A 22,243-nucleotide genomic window follows, 5' to 3' on the forward strand; every position below is an offset into this window, starting at 1 on the left:
AAGCTGTCGGCATCCTCTGCAGCGCAGGTTCGATTCCTGGCGGGCCAGGGAGAAACCCACATGGTGTAGCAGACATCTCCTGTCTCGCCCGCTGCTCCCCTCAGCAGTGCCGTCTGTCTGTCTGCCTGTTCTGCTCCCTGCTCTTTCTGGTGAATTCTCTCACCCTCCTGTGCCCCTCACCTGTACCCCAGTTCTTGTATAAATAAATAAATCTTTAAAAAAAATAAAAATCTAAACTCTTAAATAAATATATTTATATATTTCACATCATTTTAAATCTGCCATCCCTAGGTTCCAGGATTTTTTTAGAGATTTTGATTTTTCCTATATTCTTATTAATATATATGATTAATATATACCACATGTATAATAATAGCCATATTAATAGAACTACAAAAGCAGAACCCAATATATGAAGAAAATAGTGGCAATGCTTTTGTGTAAAATGTTTTTATCTGTTGTGCATTTTGTCTCGTAACATTTCTGTACTTGAGTTCCAAACTAAAATATACATGAAACTTTTGTAAGTAGTAGGAGAGCTTTTGTAATTAGTTGGGAGAAGCAGTAAAATACATCAATGAAATTCAATATTTTGATATTGCCATCATTATCATATAGTGAGCAATATTTACCATTCAGGAAAAGGTACTTTTCTGACCACCTCTAGAACAGGTGACATTCTGAAAGGACACTCTAAAGAGACCATCCCCTGTTCTTCAGGGTCATGACTGGGTTAATTTTTTCTAACGCTATGTTGTCCTTAACAATAGCAATCACTTGGGCCTCCCTGGTGGTGCACGCGGTTGAGATGCAACCTATGAAGCTGTCCACAGCCACTGCAGCTTGAGTTTGATCCCCAGCCAGGGAGCTACCCATATGGCGCAGCAGACCTGGCCTGACTCTCCTGCTGCTCCCCTCAGCAGTGTATTTCACTCAATCAGCCTGTTCTGCTCCCCACTCTGTTTCTGGTGAGTCCTCTCACCCCCGCACACCTCTGACCTGTACCCCAGTTCTTGTATGCATAAATAAATCTTTTTTAAAAAATTAAAAAAAAATTAAAAATTAAAAAACAATAGCAGTCACTTATTCCAACAACAGCATGTGTTCACTTGGAGACAAGCAAGAGAAAATATAAAGATTGGAAACTGTGTGTCTCATGGTAAGACCTACATGTACTTCCCTGAGCCAGAAACCCCCATGTAACCACTGAGGATCTTCCTCCCTCTGCGGGAGGAAAAATGACCGTCACTTCCTCTTGGAGACGAAGGGCATGCTGGGATGAGTAGTTGGCTGATTATACTTATATGGGTACTCTCTTCTAGCCTTCTCACCTCATGTAAAGAGTTGTTTTTGTCTATTATTTATCTTGAAAATTATTTGCTAATAGCTGCAAGACTTTATTCAACATCTTGAAAATCACTTGATACATATTAGTGGTTCTCTTTGATTTCATGTTAGTTGCTGAGAGGAGGATATGAACTTAAATTTCACTATGAACTTAAAGTTCACTAAGAACTTAAATTTCTCAAGTCAAACCAACTATTTCCAAATTTCAGAAAAAAATTCCCTCTTGAGGTGCTCTTCTCCTTATACATTAAGTGTGACAGTAAAGAGAGCACAGCATGATGATAGTGAGATGTGGAGGCATTAGCTCATGTGGGGGCCTTGTGTGATTGCTGAATAGAAGCATTAGTACATGTTTCCCAAATGGGGATGTGTGTAGTATTGTCCTACTCAGAAATTTTTTCTAGTAATATCCTCAATATAGAGGGACTAGTCCCCAGAAGCTTTGTTTCTACTTAGTAGCCCTACCTCCCTTTTCATAACTAATTGATCAGCATGAAGATATATGTCCTAGGACGATTCTAGGCATCTCAGAAACACACAATTTCTGAGTTCCTAAGAAAAAAAATGTGGGAGCTACAGTTGCTGAGGTCCTGGAAACTGCCCTGACTCCTGACTGCTAAATCTTAGATTTTTCAATCCCATTATCCATTTTTTTAACCGTAACATTTACTTTCTAATAAATTACACCGTTTATCCTAATGAACTAGGCAGAGTCAGATCCTATTGCTTACAAACAAAAAGTTAACTAATGAAGTATGTGCCAGTAAAAAAAAAAAAAAAAAGTGATCAGTGCATAAAGATCATGAAATTCCTCCACACAATATTAACTATTATTGAATGCATTGCCCCAAATTTGCTTTTAGGAACATGTGTAGCTTAATGGAATGGACTTGTTAGCATGTGACTGAGGGGGCAGCCAAAACTTGCATGCCCTACGGGATCTGGCTGTCCACACACACACACAGGAAAATCACAATCATAGTGTGGAAGAACTTTAATAGAATTAGTGTGCATGGAGAGAGAGAAGAAAGGATTTTAGTTTCCCAATAATACACCCCAAATTACCCATTCCCTTAAGGATAAATGCCCAGCCAAACAAGGTTGGTCCAAGGGTGGGGGGCACTGAGTCTTACAATCTTGCCACAGTGTAAGTCACTTTCTGGGAGGGAACCACAGGAAATGAGCAAAACAGTCCAGGTATATCTGGAATGAAAGGAGCAAAAATCAAAATATAAATCAAGGTAGCAGCTGCCATTGTCAGCCTCCCCACATGCTTCTCAGCCATGTCTCTTCCAAGTATCTCTCAATGTCTTATTTCCTGTCTGCTTCCCAACAGTACCAGCGTGCAAGTTGGGCCACAGGAACCAGAGCTCTTCTGTCTTCTTCTCCTTGAGGCCACCTAGCTTCCTTGCTATATAATCACTCAGCTCTGACCTTAGTTGAGTGGGGGTAGAGAAAACAATATCCCTTTTATGGAGATATCTCTCTAATAGACTATACTGAATCTGAAGGAATACACTGAATCCTGAGAAAGAATTGCTAGAATGGGTGCAATGTTATAAGACGAACTGACATGCATTAAGTATGAATCATGAATTGAATTGACTTTGGAGGACAACAGGCAAGTTTGGTGACTAGTTAGACTCATTGATAGAATAGGGCCTGGAGTTTTGTGGTTATAGCTGTACAGGTAGAGATATATTATGTTCCTTTGGGATGGATGGATGGGCAGGCAGATGGATGGATGGGTGGATGGAATTAGCAATATAAATATTAATGTATCTGCTTAAAGAAGCCTTGCAGAGCTAAGTTATGCTTTTTAAAGTATAAAAGAAATATTAGTTAACATTGTTATAATGTCTCCACACCTGCATAGATGTTATTTCTAATGTCTATAGCAGTGATCTCTATCCCTGGTCTTTGAATAGGCCATGACATCTTCAATTACCACAAGATACACTAGAAATTTTTCAAAGGTTTTTGAAACAGAGTTAAATGTCATACCTGCTAATTATAAAAATAAATGCAGGTAAGAGATAGTTTATGAGTTTATGTCATGGAATTAAACTGATGGTTCTTAAATGCTGCATGTTCATGGAGGTTTGGAACTGCTGATTTGGGAACTGCAGGAAAGACAAATTTATCAAAAGATGCGGGCAGAGAAAGCTGTGCTAGTGACGGGGTTGAGATTGAGAGCTGGTGACAAAAGCTGTTGAGTTGAGAACACCTTGCCACTTATTATAGTTAAGATAGCTTGCCTTGCCTTGGGGTCTTTATTTTAATGTAGATGTCTGAGAGTGAGTGGGTGATTGAGGGAAATGGAGAGAGGTTATGTGTCTTCACAGGGCAAGATGGCAATTGAATGACTACCATACCCATCCCCTGTGATGTTAATATATGCACTCATTGTTCCACCCTCTTTTCTAGTAACAGTAAACAACATTTGTCACTTGCAATAGACTACTTTTCACTCCCAAACTGATGGTGAACCGACATTTGTATTTCAAGTACCAAAGCTCAGGCTGCAGAAGCAGGAGGCCTAGAAAAGATGTATGTGGTGGGTGGAAAGAGAGTACAGGACAAGGTTCATGTGTGCAATTCTGCAGATCGTTCATAAGTCTGGTCTCCATGACAGGAGATGGCCTAATGCCTCATTAATTCCCGCAGAGATGACGATGATGCATGGCCCCCTTTCAATCTGAAACAAAGCAATGCATTAAAAAAACCCTAATTTGCACATGTTTAATATGTTCATTAAGCTATTAGTCTTTCAGCAAGAGATTTAATAGGAAATTAACATTTCTTTTAAATAAAAAAAGTATCATCCCAGAGAAGCCCCCCCCGTTAATACAATTATTTTATGTTTTGAGCACAATGGACTACAGGAGAAAACACTTGGCACTAGATTGGGGATTGGAAAGACCATGTAGGGTTCTTCTCATTTGTTATATCATTAGTCATCCTGGGGCATTATTTTCTCTGAATAACAAATATTTCCATGGAACAAAAGACCTCTTGGAAATAGATGTGAGGTCAAAGATAGAAAATACTTTAGCAGGGCTAATTTTGTGAACTGAATGATGATAAACAGAAAAAAATGGTTTACTCTAATGCTAAGGTTTGAGAAACAATGGGAATTGACTTAGTTTGGCCAACATGTACATAGCAGTATCTGTATCTGCCTGATGTTCATGTAACTACTGTAATGTGCAAGGCACTGGGCTGGGTGATGTAAGAAGCTTAATATAGAGACAAATAGAACATGTGTCCTTTCTCTCAGTGAGGTTTTGCTGAATATGTACTATGTGACATGTGCTGTGTTGAGTCAAGATGAGTAAATCATGGCCTCTTGTTTTGAAGCTAAAGATGAATTCTTTAAATAGCCTACAAACAAACATTCATATCCAATTTACTAAATCTTAAAAATATAGGAATAGACAAAGTGCTTTCAGAGTAAAAATGAAGGAAATTCTGACTTAAATGGGGGATTTTGAACAAACTCCATGGTAGATGGCAGTTAAGGCTAGAACTTTAAGGTTGTCATGCATTAGACATGCAGAAGTAAATGGGAAATGCACAACAAATGGAGTGACAACACAGGGATGTGCAAAAGGAAAACATCACATTACTAATGAGGGAAAAGAAACTTCCCCCCTACACCTCTGGGGTTTCTTCAGACTGACTGACTAAATTTGTTTAGTCAGTCAGACAAACTAGCTGGAGGAAAAAAAAAAATAATTCTGTACAGAGCATCAGCTTAGACTTATAGGTTCCACAGCTAAGTGATGGGTTTGGGGCTAGGGCTAGGAGAAAGGAGGGGGACTCACATATTGAAGATACCCTGTAATTTAGATATTTGTCTGGCTGTATAGACAGGTTTCTCCAACAAAAAGGATATGTTTGGTTAAAGAAAAAATCTTGTTATGAGTAATATCATAATTTTCATTCTTCTAGGTAGATAAGGATTTGTAAAGTTCTTGTGGTTCTGCAAAGTCTCAATTGATTTCTGCTCAAAATAATCTGCCTGCCAAAATAGCATATATTGGGGAAATCTGTACTTAACATTGCTATTCTTCAATAACATAGGAGATACCACATAACAGAACACCTTATACTTGGTGACTTAAACAACAGATATTTTTATTTCTCATAGTACTAGAGTCTGGGAACTCCAAAATCAAGGCACTCCCTTACTCATGTCTGCAGAGAGCCCACATTTTAACTTCTTGATTATTTTCTTTCAACTATGTCTTTCTATACATGGTAGAAATACATCAAGAAATCTCTTTTATCAGGGCACAATTCCCATTCATGAAGGCTCCATCTCCACAACCTATTATGACTCCAAATTTCTGTTAGGACTTCAACATGTAAGTTTGAGGGGAAGAGGGACATAGACAGTCAGTACAGAGTAACTACTCTACTAGACATTACCATATTCTTTCCTCCCTAAATTTCAAAGCATTTGGTTATATAAATTGGAATTCAGTTCTCTGTTGAAGCAGAATAGGCAAGAACACATTCCTTGATTAGGGTCTACAAAGACAATTTATACGGTATTCTGAATATTATATGGTATTCTGAAAATTGGTACTGCCACACAATATAACATGTTGCTATTAAGTAGGCAACTTTTTTCACTTTCAGTATTTAACTATCTCAGAGTAAAACAAACCCCAAACTATTTCATTACATAAATGTAGAACTTCATAGCAATCTAAACAGACATAGCTCAAGGCCATTACCTCAAATTCCCTCTTCCCACCCTCATCAAATTTCCTATCTGTTAGTATCATTCATGGCACATTATGTGTTTTCTTTAATCATAGATGATAATATTGCATGTATTCTCTCCCTTAAGTATCTACCTTCAAAATGAACCCAATGAAATATTTTACTTTAATGAATTATATTTAAAATTAAAATCTAGAGTAAAATTTGCTATAGTAGTCAATCTATTAATAGTGGCGCACCTTAGTCTTTCATTGCCCTATACATATTGCTTTGCTTTGAAGAGGATCCTTTATTTATGAAAAAATATTCTACACTGATAGACAACTACACAATAATAGTTATCAATTTAATTCTACACCATGATATTCCTACCACCATGAAATACTTTGCAAGTTCCTGGGGTGGACCTTGATTTGTCACCTTGGGAACCAAAAAAAAAAAAAAAGAAGAAATAAATCTCAAAAAATCTCAAAATCTATCCTTTCGGAAAAGAGCAAAGAATCAAATGAGTAAATAACATCAACATCAATATTTGATGTCTACACGCACACCCGAACTTTGAAGAACATCTGTCTTCCTGCCACTAATGATTTTGTTCCAGATGTAATCCAAATATGTTTGCAAATGGGGAGCAGAGGGGTTAGCACAATTTACTTTGCAAGCAGTTTGTGGTTATTACAGCTATTTTTTGTTTCTTTTTTTAAATATATACATTTCAAAAGTGATGTGGCACCCTGAACTGATGTGCTTGAAATGACAGTAAAATAAATCTAATATTGCCCTTGGCTTTGCTCTGCTGTTCATCTTCTTAAACAGATACATAATATGGTTTAATGGCAACAGTGTGGATTTTTGGAGTCAGACATTTTGAAGCCTGTTTGATCAACAGATTTTCATGTAGTGATTTGACTAACCCGCTAATTTATACCTCTGATTACCTATGTGACCTTGAAGAAAAAAACATTGATAACAGTAAGAATAGTTAGAATAGTTGAGCATTATGTATTGTGTATTTGGTGTTCTACTAAGTGATGCACACAGAATAATTAGTCTTCCTATTTTACCTATAAGCTGTATGCTATTATTATTTCTTGTTTATTTTTATTATTATTATTTTAATATATATTTTACATTGTTCTTCACTTTTTTGCAATGCATGCTCTCATCTCAGTTATAGTCCCCGTGAAATTCATGCCACCAATACACCCGTGTACCATCACCATAGTCAATCTTAGAAGTGAGAAAACCATGGGCCTCCCCTGGTGGCACAGCAGTTGAGTGCTGGCCTGTGAAGCTGTCCACAGCCTCTGCAGCACAGGTTGGATTCCTGGCCACCGGCGAGGGTCCAACATGGCACAACAGACCTCTCATGCTGCATGTGCTGCTCCCCTCAGCAGTGTATTTCGCCAGTTTGCCTGTTCTGTTCCCTGCTCTGGCTCTGGTGAATTCCCTCACCCTCCCGTGCTTCTGACTATACCCAGTGCTTGTATAAATAAATAAATTAATTAATTAAAAAAAAAAGAAGTGAGAAAACCAGACACAGTAGGGTGAAGTGGTTTACCCAATGATCCAGACTGGAGACGAGGGGCTAGAGAGTTGTCGAATACAAATCCAGAAATTCAGACACATACTACTGCCACTTCTTGAGCCCTATGGTTGAGATAAGGTGAAGTATAGCAGTTGCTGAACAGAAGCAATATCTCTCACATTAGTAACACTGGAATTTGTTAGGCGTTTTCTAATTTCAGTCTTATAAACTCACACTCTAACCCTAGGGGGTGGATCCTGTTATAGATAACGAAGGGGAAGCACAAGAATTTGAACCCTGTGTCATATAGTTATCAATGATTAGGAAAATAATTTGAATCCAGGCATCTGACACCAGATGCCACATTTTTTTTTTTTTAACTATTAAGGCCCACGTTAAATGCTTGTTGAATGAATAACCATTTCCTTTCTTAGTCCTAGTTCATTACAAAATGGTTGTGAAAGGTAATATTGAATAGTTCCCAGTTTAATGACATACACAGATACTAATTGTGTGAGCTCAGCATTATCATCCTATTTAAGAAGAAACCAAGGCTGGAAAAAGTGTGGCAGCTTCACCGTATTTACTTATTATGAAAAGGTAGACTTAAAACTCAAAGCAAAGTGGGATCAAAGGCAAAATTTCTGCTCTTTACTTTCTGCAAGCTGCCTCTTCTAAAGTGTAAATACCTGTAGAAAGATTATTATTTATAGCATGTTTTGTGAACACAGGCTTATGTTTTTCCCTAGACCACCTTTTCCTTCATTTGTGACATCTTGGGAATAAAGATGTCCAATTCTGTGTTAGGCAGTGGTAGAAGGTGGAGAGCGGAATCACCGGGTGTTCAAAAGATTTCTAAAAGCCATTTGTAGCCAGTAACAGGGAAAGAACAGCTAGAGAGAGTTGACACATTGAAATTCAAATGTATCTTTCTGGCAGCAACTATCACTGGGTCCTGGGAAGCTGGTGTGGGTGAGCTGAGGAGTAATGAAGCCCTGCGTTTCATGTCATTGACTTTGGCATTTCAAGCACCACATTCATAACGGAAGACTCTGGGTCCCTCTCTACTTCACTAAATTGAAATGGTTCCACAGGGAATATAGCAACAGAGTTGAAAGAAAAATAACATTCCTTTTCCCCACTATACCAGGAGAAGGTGTTGAAGATGTTTATTCAAAAAAGTAACATCTGGAAAGGGTGCAGGGATATGGTGACATTATATCTAGTTAGTGAAGATCTTCACCAACATCTCATACAGGCTGGAGAAACTTTTACCAGTGCACCACCCCCTTTTCTTTTAAGTCTAAGCACTAAGGAAATTTGGGACTAAGGTAGTGCTCTCATCCCCTCTCAGTTGTCTCTGTAAGAGCTTGAGTTTTTGGTTGCCATGAGCTGAAATGTAGATGCAAACTAACTTAAGGTTAAAAAGATTTCCTGATACTTGGGCATTTGAGCACCACGCTGTGAAGCTGTCCACAGCCTCTGCAGCACCGGTTCAATCCCGGTCGGCCAACGAGGGTCCCACATGGCACAGCAGACCTTTCCTGTCATGCCCGCTGCTCCCCTCAGCAGTGTATTTCATCAGTCTGCCTGTTCTGTTTCCCTCTCTGGCTCTGGTGAATCCTCTCACCCTCCCGTGCATCTGGTTCTTATATAAATAAATAAATAAATAAATAAATAAACGAACAAATAAATAAATAAATATATCTTAATTTTTTTTTTCTTGATTCCAAGATAGAAAGCTCAGGGTTTATAACTTCAGACAACCCGGGATGTCAGGGTACAAATAACACCTTAAAGATCCATTATTTCCTTCCCAGTGGTGGTGTTGTTATAGGACAGGGAGAGGGGCAGCCCAAACCCCGCAAACCTGCCTATTCTACATGGGTTCTGCCATCCGCCGCATCAACACAAAACATAGGAGACTTTAATGGGAAGGAACTTTAATAAAACTAGGAAACAATACAGGTAAGGCAAAGAGTCTAGTTTCTAAATGAAGCATCCAGAGTTACCCATCCCCTCGTGGGTAAAAGTCCATCCAAATGGGATTGGCCCAGAACAAGGCCCCAAAGCCTGCCACAAGTCTAAAGCATCTTCCAGTGGGGACCCACAGCAAAGGGTCACAAACAACCGGACAAGCCCGGAAGGAAAAGAGCAAAATCAACATCAAAATAAAAGCTGCCATTGTCACCTCCCCACGGGTCTCACCCACATCTGTGTCACCCAGTCCACGACCAAAAGACAAGCACAGTTTCTTCACATGTCTCTAGGCTCCATGTGCCTCCTCCAGGTCTCCTGGCTCCATCCTGCTTCCTTCCTTCCTCAGTCTCTTCTCCCGCTTCTCCTCTTCCTGCTCAGCTCCACCCTTCTTTGGGTGGGGCAGGGAAACTCCCCCTTTCCTGGGGACCACCCTGTTACAGTGTCTCTGTTTTCTCTGTCTTGGCTCTATTCTGTTAGAGTTCTGTTGGTTGCTTCCAGCATCTTCCAGGGCTACTTCTTTCTTAGTTCCTCTCTAGCAGAGAAAAGATCTACTTTTCTGATCGCTTAAAAAAGACCCAGAATTTAGTCACTGTTTCTGGTTGGCATGACTTGGGCCATGTGCTTACCACTGAAAAACATTTATTCATTTATTTATTTTACTTAATTCACTCTTAGAGCTACAGACAGACACAACGTCAGTGGAATGTGTAGATTCAGGGTGGAGGAAAGATACAATTTTCCAAATAAAATCTGGGGATATGAGGGTGGTCTGGCTGGGACATCTGTAACCACATTGATCACCAGGGTTGATTGAGCTGATCTGGCCGGCCAGGCCAGTATGCACTTCCTCCCTCGCTGCTCCATGCACATCCTTCCTGAAACTGTGTGCTCGGTGGAAGAGGATGGCATTCCCCAATAGAGAAAGACTGTTCTTCCATCAAGGGTATGTGAGTAGCTGTGGTGCCCACTAGGATCTCCAAACAAGCTCTCAAGATCAAAATAAAATCTGGGCTTTCTTATTAAGGGAGAGTAAATGGATGCTGGGTAATAAAAACAAATTATGCCCAATGCACCTGCCCTTCTAATGAGTAATGAATTTCTAATCAATCAGAGAGCTGAAAGAGCTTTTGCAACTCATCTAGCTGAGAGATTGCAAATACATGATCCAATGACTGGATTTAATCCAAGTATGTGTTTTCTAAGACTTGCATAGGTTGTTTTCTATTGCAATTAAATATATGAGATCTAAAATAAAAGAAAAATCTAGGTTTTCCCTACCCCCTGACAAGCCTTCAGAGAATTTCTCCTAAAAATTTTAAAGCCAACATTCTGGCTCAGCAATTAAGTGCTGGGAATGTACATTTTTTATCCATCATCCAAGATGCCTGTGCCAGTTTTTCATAGTCTCAACTATTCCATATTGTCTCCTCAACATTGAAGCCCAGACTAAATAATCATAATTCAGTATACCTGTCTTGCTGATATCATTGAGGCAGAAATAAATCTATGAAAGGTAGAATGAGTAGTTCTTGTGTATCAAGAACATAGAGGCGGGCACATTCTTTGTAAAAAGTAAGGAATAGCCCTAAAAATGTAAGTAAACATGTGATACACATAATTTGTTTAAAGTAAGAAAAGTAGGATTTTGTATTTAGAACTCTAGATGCATTTCATTCACCTTCTTTTTACATATGGTGGAACTGAAATTCAAGATGGCAGAATCTTGGGCTTCCCCTGGTGGCACAGAGGTTGAGCGCCGGCTGTGAAGCTGACTGCAGCCTCTGCATTGCTGGTTCAATCCCTGGCCACCGGTGAGGGTCCCACATCATGCGCAGACCTCTCCTGCTGCGCCCGCTGCTCCCCTCAGCAGTGTATTTCGTTCATTCTGTTCTGTTCTGCTCCCCACTCTGGCTCTGGTGAATTCTCTCACCCTTCCATGCTTCTGACTGTACCTGGTGCTTGTATAAATAAATAAATAAAAATCTTAAAAAAAAAAAAAAAAGGAACATATATCTTTCCCCAAAAGTTGTTAAAAAAAAAAAAAGATGGCAGAATCTTGCTAAATGCAATGGGGTACAGTGGACTGGAGGCTTTGGGTCCACATATTCTGCTTCCCATTCTCACTTGCTACACAAACACACACACACACAAACACACACACACACACACACACCCGCTGAGAGAAAAGAGGGGGGGTTATAGAAATTTGGGAAAATACAGGGAAATACTTTATTTGTGCCAACTGTAAACATTATATAAATATTTACATGCTGTGTAGAAAAAAATCTTATCCATAACCTCACTATACCAAAACTGACAGATTGTTTTTCTATCTTTCCTGCCATTTTAAAATTAATACACATTATTTTACAATGTTAATTATAGTTTACATGCAATACTATTCCCTGCTTTGCTAAAATATCTTATAGGCATTTTTTGTTATTATATAATGTTTATTGTAATTAAATATATGGGCAAACCATGAGAATATGCTGTAATTTTTGCAACTGTCTTTTCTGTATAGTCCCTAAAATTGTCCTTGCTCTTTTATTCTGTTTTCCATTCCAGTCCCTCTTCCAATCAAGTGTACTAAGCTTTTCAGGACCCTTTCATCCCTACCGCCTGCCACACATTCAAAGAATGTGCACGCTTAAAAAAATTTGTGCTAAGTGTCTAGGATATTCTGAAACTTAGATTTCAAAAGTTATTTTGTTCATAAGGAAAGCCAAAGGGAACATTTCAGATTGGCAACAGGCAGAGAAGTATAAAGGGGAAAAGTTCCACAGTATATAGGAGAAATCAAATATATTGAGATACTTCCTGAGATTCCCACAAGGGGAAGTAAAGGAGGAAATATGGATAACAGGCATGTCCTGATCTAAGACTCAAATTAATTGTCCAAGATGCTCAATATCATACTTAATGCTTTCTCTCTGTGTGTATTAGCTGGTCTGCATGTGTCAGTGAATTCCATCCATGGAGTCAAAAGAAAATGCAAGTAACTACCAGCCTCAGTTGCATTGTTCTGGTACCTAAACTAAAAGAAAGGAAATTATTAAAGAATAATAGGCCAAACAAAATCTGATAATTGGAACAAAGTAGTAAAAAAGAAAATAGAAAATTCTCTGTCTGCCAAACAAGCTGATATTGAGGCAATTATCTAAAGAATTTGATTATTAGAAACATTAGTTTAGACAACTTAGGTAAAAATTCCACTCAAAGAAATATGTTGGGCTGGTTGTTTGGCAGATATACCCTACATATCAAATCAGTCTATAGAGAAAATGAAATAGAAATATTTGACTATGCAATAAGTGTAGGCTAAGTGTAGGAGTGCTGGAGATGTCAGAATCTGAGATTGCAAAACACTAAATTATGACTTTAAGGATTTATATTACAAAAGGTACTTGCTGATTTTGAAGAGTCACAGGGGTTCTTTAAAAAAGCAATTGTTTCTAAAGTAATAAGAAGGAACTAAATTTACAAAACTTCTACTCACCAAAACTTGTCATAAGGGCTCATCTATTGTTTCCTCTTGATGATGCTTGGCAGTTGGCTATGACCTTGTGGATTAAGTCAGATCTTGCCACCCTGGTTGGGTCCATCACTGCAAATAAAATGGTATGGTTGACATTGATATGGTGAAACTGATCAAGGTAGAAGGTACTCTGAATAACTCAGCTTTTAAAACTCATAAAATCTTGTTTTGCATAATGTTTTGTGCATGTTATAAAAACATTGTCACAGTGCATATTTTTTTTTAGAATTAGAAGATACTTGAAACTCATATAGTCAAAGCTCCTCTCTCTGTTTTTCTGAGAAATAGCACAAAAGAATTATTTCACAGCTGTGGGAATTCCAGAACTAATGAGATATAGTTTCTGCCTTCTATGTCTAATTCCAAAGTCTTTCTCCATGATGCAATATGTTATGCCTTTTGTTTCTTAGGATTAGACTTTGTCTTAGGAAATGCAAGGGTGGTATTTATTAATAGTTACCACGAGTCACTACCAATAACTGCTAATTACTCTAGTTTAGGGTTTATTAACTTTCCCCCTGATCAGATACACAGTCACACACCTACCATAGAACAACAAAAATTTTCATCCTGAAAATCAAGTTCTTGCTCTCACCTTAGCATATCATGGCTCTAATATAAAATGATAAGATGACTCCACTCACTTGGGCAGCTCACAGTAAGGTTATCTTAAGGTACTCATGTTTTTCACATAGTGACTAGCTCCTAGTGTCAGAAAGCAGATGCCGCATTAACAATTAAATGATTTCCACACCTTCAACAATTACCTATTAGATGATATTCAGATATTCATCTATATCCCTACTATCTCTCATTAAGCTTCACTAATTTCATTTCTGGAAAGATACTGAAGTCAAACAGTAGGTAAGAGGATAGTTCTAAGGTATCCATTTTCTGGACTTTGTTATACTTGATGCAAGCAAGATCTGCCATTTCTGGTTCTGTAATAGGTATCTGGATCAATGCATACTATCTTTATCTCTATTTCTGATATTTATACTGGACTGTGTTAGAGCATTTTCTAATATATACAAAAATAACCTACCTATGTCTAGCTAGCTAGCTAGTTAGCTATCGATTCCAACTAGAGATAGATAGAAGAATTTGCATTATACAAAGAGGTCACAATGGTATTTCCTGGTCCACAAGCTCTTCTGCAATATAACTTTGCAATTACTCCATGAGAATGTGGAGCTTAACTCATCCACTTGAATATGGGTAATTGGTTTGACAAGTAGAGTGTGGTAGAATTGTGCCAGTCCTCAGCAGATCCTTTATTTGTTTATGCAGCATCTGCTTTCTGACACTAGGAGCTAGTCACCATGTGAAAATCATGAGTACCCTAAGATCACCTTGCTGTGAGCCGCCCAAGTGAGTGGAGTCATCCTATCATTTTATATTAGAGCAATGATATGCTAAGGTGAGAGCAAGAGCAAGCAAGTAAGCAAAATAGCATCCAGGGGCCAGACATATGCATTAAGAAGACATCTTCCAAATGTACCTTCCAGCCTCAGATTGGAGACAAGCTGCCCAATGAAGTGTTTCCAAATTTGGAACCCACAAAATCTTGAGAAAGGTCTAATGCTGTTTTCTGGTACAAATGGTTAGATGACAGTTTGTAACATAGAACTGTATAACCAGGAAAAACAATGTGAACAAAATCATGCAGGCTTGAAATGTCACAAATTGTTCAGAATCCAAGTGAGATATCTTTTCAATTCTATAGGAACATGAAAGTGTCCGAGCCCGTGGACTGGTCAATGAGGTTCTCGGGGGGAGAGCAGCGACCTGAAAGAACAGGGGTACACCACGGAGGGAGACACGTACACTCGGTTCAGCTAAAGCATGTCTCTTTTACTTTCGGTTTCGGCGGGGCTTTATAGCTGGGGACCGGAAGCGGAAGAAGCAGGCCAACAGTGCCTAGCCAATGATTAAACACATAACCTTATTTGGTGCGCCAGAGGCCGTCATGCGCACTGGGCCAAAAGAAGCACAGCTAATCCCGGAAGGGCACATGCCCTTATTTGGTGCGCCAGAGGTCGTCATGCGCACTGGGCCGAAAGGAGCACAGCCAATCACGGAAGGGAGAAGTATCCTGATGCCACGAGGTAAGGCGCCAACAGATCCCCCTTTTCTCTTTATTAGTGAGGAGGAATGTGCCTGTCTTAGGTTGTGAATTGCAGGGACGAGCCTTACCCGTCATCACCCGACGGTCCTAGATGGAAAGGGAGCACGGGCTGTCTTAGGTTGGTCTTGTCCCGCATTCCATCTTACCAGTCATTGGCTATCCATTCCAGCATCCTCAAGGGGGCCCAGGCAGGAAGCTGGATAATGACTGACGTTAAAAGGCTACCAAGGGTCAGGACGGTGGGACTCCCATAGCATGTAGGCTGTGCTACCTACTGGCCAGGCGCAGACGGCGACCCGAGATCCGTATATGCATCCCCACTTTCCAGCATTTCCAGGTGGTGATAGTGCACCTGGATAGGTCTCGCCTGAAGGGACTGTGTTTAAAACACAAGGACCCATAGCAAGTAACAATAAAAGGGATAACAGGGGACCCAACAGGGGAAGCAAATACGGCAAAAGTCCATTAAGTTCAGTCCATAAGGGGTTGGTTGCAAGATCCTGCCAGCGTCTGTCTAGGTCTTCTTGGACTTGGCGGATTTTATTGCGTACGATGCCGGACTTATTGGCATAGAAGCAACAACGCTCCTGCAGGACCACACAGATGCCCCCTTTATCAGCGGTGAGGAGGTCAAAACTGCATCAGTTTTGGAGGGTAACTTCGACAAAGAGTCTAGTTGGTCCTGAAGATCTTGGATGGTGCTAGATAGTGCCTGTACATCATCAATGAGTTGTTGAGACAAGGTATGGTATTGAGAAACGGAGATGGCCAAACCAGAGGCACCTGTGGCCAGGGCAGAGGTAATGCCTTGCAGTTGCAGGGCGAATCCAAGGAAGAAGACGCGGATGCGAGAGAGGCGGGTGGTCCAAGGCCGGCTAAGACACGGGCGACAGGCTACTGTAGAAGAACCAGGAGAATCCAGGTGGCCACAGGCATCCTGAAAAGGAAACAAAAAGAGACGCCTCAGAGGGACTCAGCCACCGCGCCTCGGCGGCGTCCGGAGGTTTTGCAGTGGCGCTGGGTGGCGCAGGTACAGCGCGAACCAAGCGCTCTGGGAGCCAGCGAGGAGAGTCAGCATCGTGGGGGTAGACACAAACCGCTCCACGAGCCAAATCAAAACAGGGTCTGGACCATTCCAAGAGCCAGTAAGTGGGTCCTTCCATTTGACCAATGCAAACTGAGTGGAGGTAGAGGAGTGCCAAAAGTGGTCGGCTGCACTTTTACCAGCATCATCTAGGCGGAGGAAATTTAAAATAAACAAGGCATGACACAGGACATTGCGGGGCGCCAACCGGGAGGGGTACCAGGAAGATTGGCGGATTTTGTGAATAACGGTGTTGAGTGTCTGGTGGGCTCTTTCAACGATGCCCTGTCCCTGCGGATTATATGGTATGCCAGTAGTATGAGTAATGGAAAGGGTGGAAAATTGATTTGGTTATTTTGGTCAGAATAATTGCCTTCTCCAATTAGCATTTCAAGGATCCAGCCATTGGGGGCCTCGCGGTTTTGTCTTTCAAAACGTTACAATTATCAATAAACTCAGCCTTCCAAAGGAGGTGATCGCCCCCAGAAAGGGTGGCCTTTGCCAGGGAGTACCAATCCGACGGAGTGAGAGAGGATTGGGCTAAGGTGTCCAAAACAGTGAGGGTGAAGGGCGCCGTGACTCCATAAAGGGACACAGCCTCTTTTAGTTCTTTAATGTTGCGGAAATTATGAGGCTCATGATGACGTTGAACAACGCCCTGGGCGTTGGTGGTTTCAACCACTAGAAAGAGATGTAATGGAGCAGGACGCGAAGGAGGAGGGAGGGACGGAGAGAGGGCGGCTGAGCAGGAGGAGTCAAAGAAAAAGGCGGCAAGGCAACAAGGGAGGAAGAAGGAGGGCAAAATGGCGGCAAGGCGGGAACAGAAGAAGGACAAAATGGCGGCGGATTAACTTGTGGGGGAGGAGCAGAAGGGCTGTCAGCAGACACGAGGAAGGCCGCACACAATTTATCAAAACGGTTAACAAGAGTATTAATTTGGTTTCCCAAGGTCTCAAGCGTTTGTATTAAAACAGGCTTTTTTACGGGGTCCTTGGCAATAGAGGTGGGGGGAGGCCAGTAGCGACCCTCTTGTTCTGCCAACTCGTCCCAGTCTACCTCGGAAGCCGGAGGGGACCTACAGCGGGGTCGCGGCAGAGAAGGGTAGAGGCTTTTGCATGGGGGAAGTGTATTTGGACGGGGCTCCTTTACGGGGGTGCCGGCAGGTTGGGGGGTACCATCTGGTACTGGGGGCGCATTATTTTGGGGATTAGTCTCATCATAAGGGTTGGGGGCCCCTGTCGCATGTTTTGGGGGCGAAATTTCTTCATCCTCACTATGGGATGAAATTAGGTCCTCACCGCAAGCCCCAGAAGGGGGAGCCTCAGCTACACTGGAGGGGGCACTTTTAAGGATATTTTCAGTATGGGAGATAGCATGTTGTAAGCCAGGATCAGTTTTTCGCTTAGCCAACAGATCATTAATAAGATTCCAATATGAAAAGGCTGTTACGGGAATCTTTTCGGGCCCAAAAACTCGGTAAAACTCGTTGAGAGCATCTCCCACTCTCTGCCAGCGTTTTTCATCAATAGTTCCTTCTTTAGGGAACCACGGGCATGTTTCTTGGACAAAATCAAAGAATAAAAAGAGGTCCTTGGACTTAACCCTAACTCCGCGTGTCCTAAGAGCTTCCTTGAGCTGGGAAACATAAAGCTGGTGCTCACTAAGTGCCTGTCCCATTTTTAAAAATATCAGACGCCAAAACTTACCTAATGACTGTCCCGCCGGGTGGGTCGGGGCCTGAGTAACTCGCGCCGCACGCCGCGTCTGGGTCTACTGGAAATCTCTCGTACCTCGAGCGCCACGTTGGGCGCCACCTGCCCGAGCCCGCGGACTGGTCAACAAGGTTCTCGGGGAGAGAGCAGCGACTTGAAAGAACAGGGGTACACCGGAGGGAGACACGCATACTCCTGGTTCAGCTATCGCAGGTCTCTTTTACTTTCGGTTTCGGCGGGGCTTTGTAGCTGGGGACCGGAAGCGGAAGAAGCAGGCCAACAGTGCTTAGCCAATGATTAAACACATAACCTTATTTGGTGCGCCGGAGGCCGTCATGCGCACTGGACCAAAAGAAGCACAGCTAATCCCGGAAGGGCACATGCCCTTATTTGGTGCGCCGGAGGTCACATCCCTTATTTGGTGCGCCGGAGGTCGTCATGCGCACTGGGCCGAAAGGAGCACAGCCAATCACGGAAGGGGGAAGTATCCTGATGCCACGAGGTAAGGCGCCAACATGAAAGAATGTTATGAGAATAAGAATGTTATAGGAATAAATGTAGGCTGGGCTTAATTTCAGAACCCTTACTTTGTACATTCATATATCAATGGGCATATGTATTATTTTCATATTCCACCTTTGAGTAATATGAATAATTCTACTATGTACATTGTTGTAGAAATGTCTGTTTCAGTTCCTACTTTTAGTCATTTGGGGCATAAACCCTAGTAAAGAAAAAAAGTTTCAAATGGAATTCTTCATACCATGTCCTAGCCAGACTAAATGCCTGACCTAACACAGTTTCAGCCCCTCCCAAGGACAATCTTTAATCAAATCAATCTGGAGTTTCTTGATCAGCACTAGTGAGGTCACCTGTCTGATAAGACATCCCCAAAAGTCCCCTGAGGGGAGGTGACTTTACCTAAAATATCCTTCCCTTTCCCTTCCCTTCCCTTCCCTTCCCTTCCCTTCCCTTCCCTTCCCTTCCTTTCCCTTCCCTTCCCTTCCCTTCCCTTCCCTTCCTTCCCTTCCCTTCCCTTCCCTTCCCTTCCCTTCCCTTCCTTCCCTTCCCTTCCCTTCCCTTCCCTTCCCTTCCCTTCCCTTCCCTTCCCTTCCCTTCCCTTTCCTTTTCCTCTTCTCTTCTCTTCTCTTCTCTTCTCTTCTCTTCTCTTCTCTTCTCTTCTCTTCTCTTCTCTTCTCTTCTCTTCTCTTCTCTTCTCTTCTCTTCTCTTCTCTTCTCTTCTCTTCTCTTCTCTTCTCTTCTCTTTTCTTTTGCTAATAACAAGCACCTTGGTAGTCTAGTGGATAGAATCTAGCACTGTAAGCCCTTCTGTCTCGCAAGGGCACATCCCCCCCCATAATAATTTTGCCCCACCCTCTTTCTGGCTCTAAAAGTCCTACTTTTGTGAAAATCCTTGCAATGTCTTTCTCCTAGCTACATGGAATACTGCCTGAATCATGATTCTTTTAATACAGCTAATTGACTCTAAATTCATGAATTTTGGTTTTTAACAACTTAAAGTGAAATTGCTGAATCATAAGGTAATTCTGAGTTTGAAGTTTTGAGGAACTGCCTTCCAATGTTTACAATTTCCATCATTTTACAACTGTCTGCATCATTTTACAATTTCATCAGCAATGCCTAAGTGTGTCACTGGCCAATATCCCCATCAATGCTTGTTATTTCCTCCCTCCTTCCTTTTTCCTTCTTTCTTTCCTTCTCCTTTCCTCCCTTTCCCCCCGCTTCCTGCCTCCTTTCTCTTTCATCTTTATTTTTCAAAATAGTCACCCAAATGTGAGTGAGCTTTAGTTGAGGCTACTTATAACAGGCAATCACAAAGTTGAGATTTTAGTAAGTAAGCCTTTGGTAGGAAAAACTAGTGGAGGGCATCAGAATATTCTCAAAGAGGGCAGATCCTATGAAAGACTGAGGCAACAGAGAGGGCATCATATAAACAACTCATTAAAAGGCCAGAGGGATACTATGGGGAGTGGTGAGATGTAGGGATTGAGGAGGTAGTGGAGGTACATCTTGAAGTCATGCTTTATGGGTTGAATAGTGTGCCTTACCTCCCCCACAAAAAAAAAAAAAAAATGTTGAGATCTCTACCTCTCATACATCAGAATGTGATCTTATATAAAGAAGTAGGATTATTGCAGGTATAATCAGTTAAGATGAAGTCACACTAAAGTAGAGTGGGTTCTTAATCCAGTATGTCTGATATCCTTGTAAGAATGAATATATGAAGGCAGAGACTCAATAAGAATACCATGTGATGACAGAGGGCTGGAGTAATTCATCTGAAAATCAAGGGTAGGTCCTCCCTGGTGGTGCAGGGGCTAAAGGCAGCACTATCAAGTTATCACCAGCCTCTGCAGCACTGGTTTAATCCCTGGCTGGCCAGGGAGCTACCCACATGGCACAGCAGAACTCTACTGCCTTGCTCACTGCTCCCCTCAGCAGTGTATTTCAGTCAGTCTGCCCATTCTGTTCCCCACTCTGTCTCTGGTGAATCATCTCACCCCCTGTACCTCTGGCCTATACCCCAGATCTTGTATGCATAAATAAGTAAATTTTTAAAAAAAGAAAAAAAATCAAGGGTCACTAAAGACTACTGGGAGTCACCAGAAGGTAGGAGGAGGCAAGCAGTGTGTCCCTACAAGTTTCAAAAGGGACATGGCCACCCTACTAATATCTTTATTTTAGACATTTGGCCTCCAGGACTATGAGAAAACAAATGTATGTTGTTCAAGTCACTCAGTTGTTTGTGCTGCTTTGCTATGACAGCCTGTATATAGGAAATGCATGCACCTTGTCACAAAAAAAATGGAAGTTATCCCAGGAGAAAGAGTAGACCTGTGGAAAGGACTAGAGAGAAAAGAGAAAAACTGGTGAGGCTAGTTGGGTTTCTCTGGGGAGATTTACAATGGAAACACTGAAAGGGTACATTCAGAAAGATGAACAGAACAGATGTGAGATGTTTCATCAGAAAAATACCAGTACTCACTCAGGAGAATAATAAAAACAAACAGAAAATGCTGATGATAATAGAATAATAATAAGTATTTACTTATTGTTTATTCTTCTCCTAACACTGAGATAAACACTTAATGGTGAACTATTTCATTTACTTTATGAAACACACCTATCCTATAAGTTACTATTTGAAATATACTGATATTATAATGAAAGTGAGTCTTGAAGAAGGCAATTGTCCAAGGACAAATGATAATTAACTGTTCAAAACAAGATTCTAACTGAAACAGTTTTTTTCCTGGAACCTGAGCTCTAAACCAATTGTCCTTACTTATCGCAATCAGAAGGAACAGTGTGAGGCTGAGACGGTAGAACAAGGGAGGCTTTTATATGAAAAAAAAAAAAAATTAAAAATGATTAAAACTGAGATCATCGGGGCAGAGAGAAATTGACAGTGTCACTCACATAAATAGAAATGTTGGTATTTGGAGCACTTGCCAGCCAGTAAAGAAGGAAACTGAGTTCTTTTTAATCAGGAATGGGAAATTGTCTCATGTGCCCAGCCTTGAATGAGCCTGGTCATTTCCTTTGAGTGGTGCCCCCATCCGATCGCAGCCACTCCATGGATGATGTGCAGCTGTGCTCCCTTCCCTTGTTCCAGGAAAGCATCTGGAAATAAACAGCACTTAGCCTTGCTGCCGAGACAAAGGCATTGTTTCTTTAATAACACGTCTCTTTGGAAACCGTCTCCCGACCTATTTCAGAAGCCAGGCCGCACTGACCCTGACATGATGTAGCTTGCAGAATTCTGTTGGGCAGAAGAATACATGGGAGCTATAGTGGACACCTAAAGAGGAAGGAAAGTGGGATTTGGAGGTGACTTTGGTGAGAACCCCTTGTCTACTTACCAAGAATGCAGACAGTGGGATCCCAGTTTTGTTAATTACAAGTGTGTGTGTGCATTTTTGTGTACACTCACTGAAAATCCAACAGAAGTGAAACATCACCCAACAAGTGTAATAATGACAGTACACAGTGAGCTGACACCTCCTGATATGTACATCACACAGGTAACTGTGGAGGAGAGAATGTCTACCATTTATTGAACACAAACTCTATCATTTACTTAGTGGGTGCTTGCACTCTGTTATCCCACATATGGTCAGTGCATCAATCAGCTGCTGCTACAGAACTGTTGTAAAACCATCAGCAAAAA

At 41.2% G+C, this 22,243-nt stretch overlaps 1 long non-coding RNA gene across 2 annotated transcripts; it reads right to left on the bottom strand.

Annotated features, from left to right (window-relative positions):
- Positions 1 to 9,502: 9,502 nt before the first annotated feature.
- LOC119232458 (uncharacterized) lies at positions 9,503 to 18,274 on the bottom strand. 2 transcript variants are annotated; one of them, XR_008549684.1, is made up of 4 exons: positions 18,046 to 18,274; positions 14,629 to 16,192; positions 13,089 to 13,196; positions 9,503 to 11,547 (listed from the first exon to the last, which is right to left on the bottom strand). It is a non-coding gene; the product is annotated as an uncharacterized LOC119232458 (long non-coding RNA). The 2 variants fall into 2 exon arrangements; XR_005122096.2 differs by lacking the exon at positions 9,503 to 11,547 and adding an exon at positions 11,690 to 12,626.
- Between the last annotated feature and the right edge of the window lie 3,969 nt (positions 18,275 to 22,243).

The sequence above is a fragment of the Talpa occidentalis genome, unplaced genomic scaffold, assembly GCF_014898055.3.
Source record: "Talpa occidentalis isolate TD23 unplaced genomic scaffold, MPIMG_talOcc4v2.1 talOcc4.7, whole genome shotgun sequence".
Classification (NCBI taxonomy): domain Eukaryota; kingdom Metazoa; phylum Chordata; class Mammalia; order Eulipotyphla; family Talpidae; genus Talpa; species Talpa occidentalis.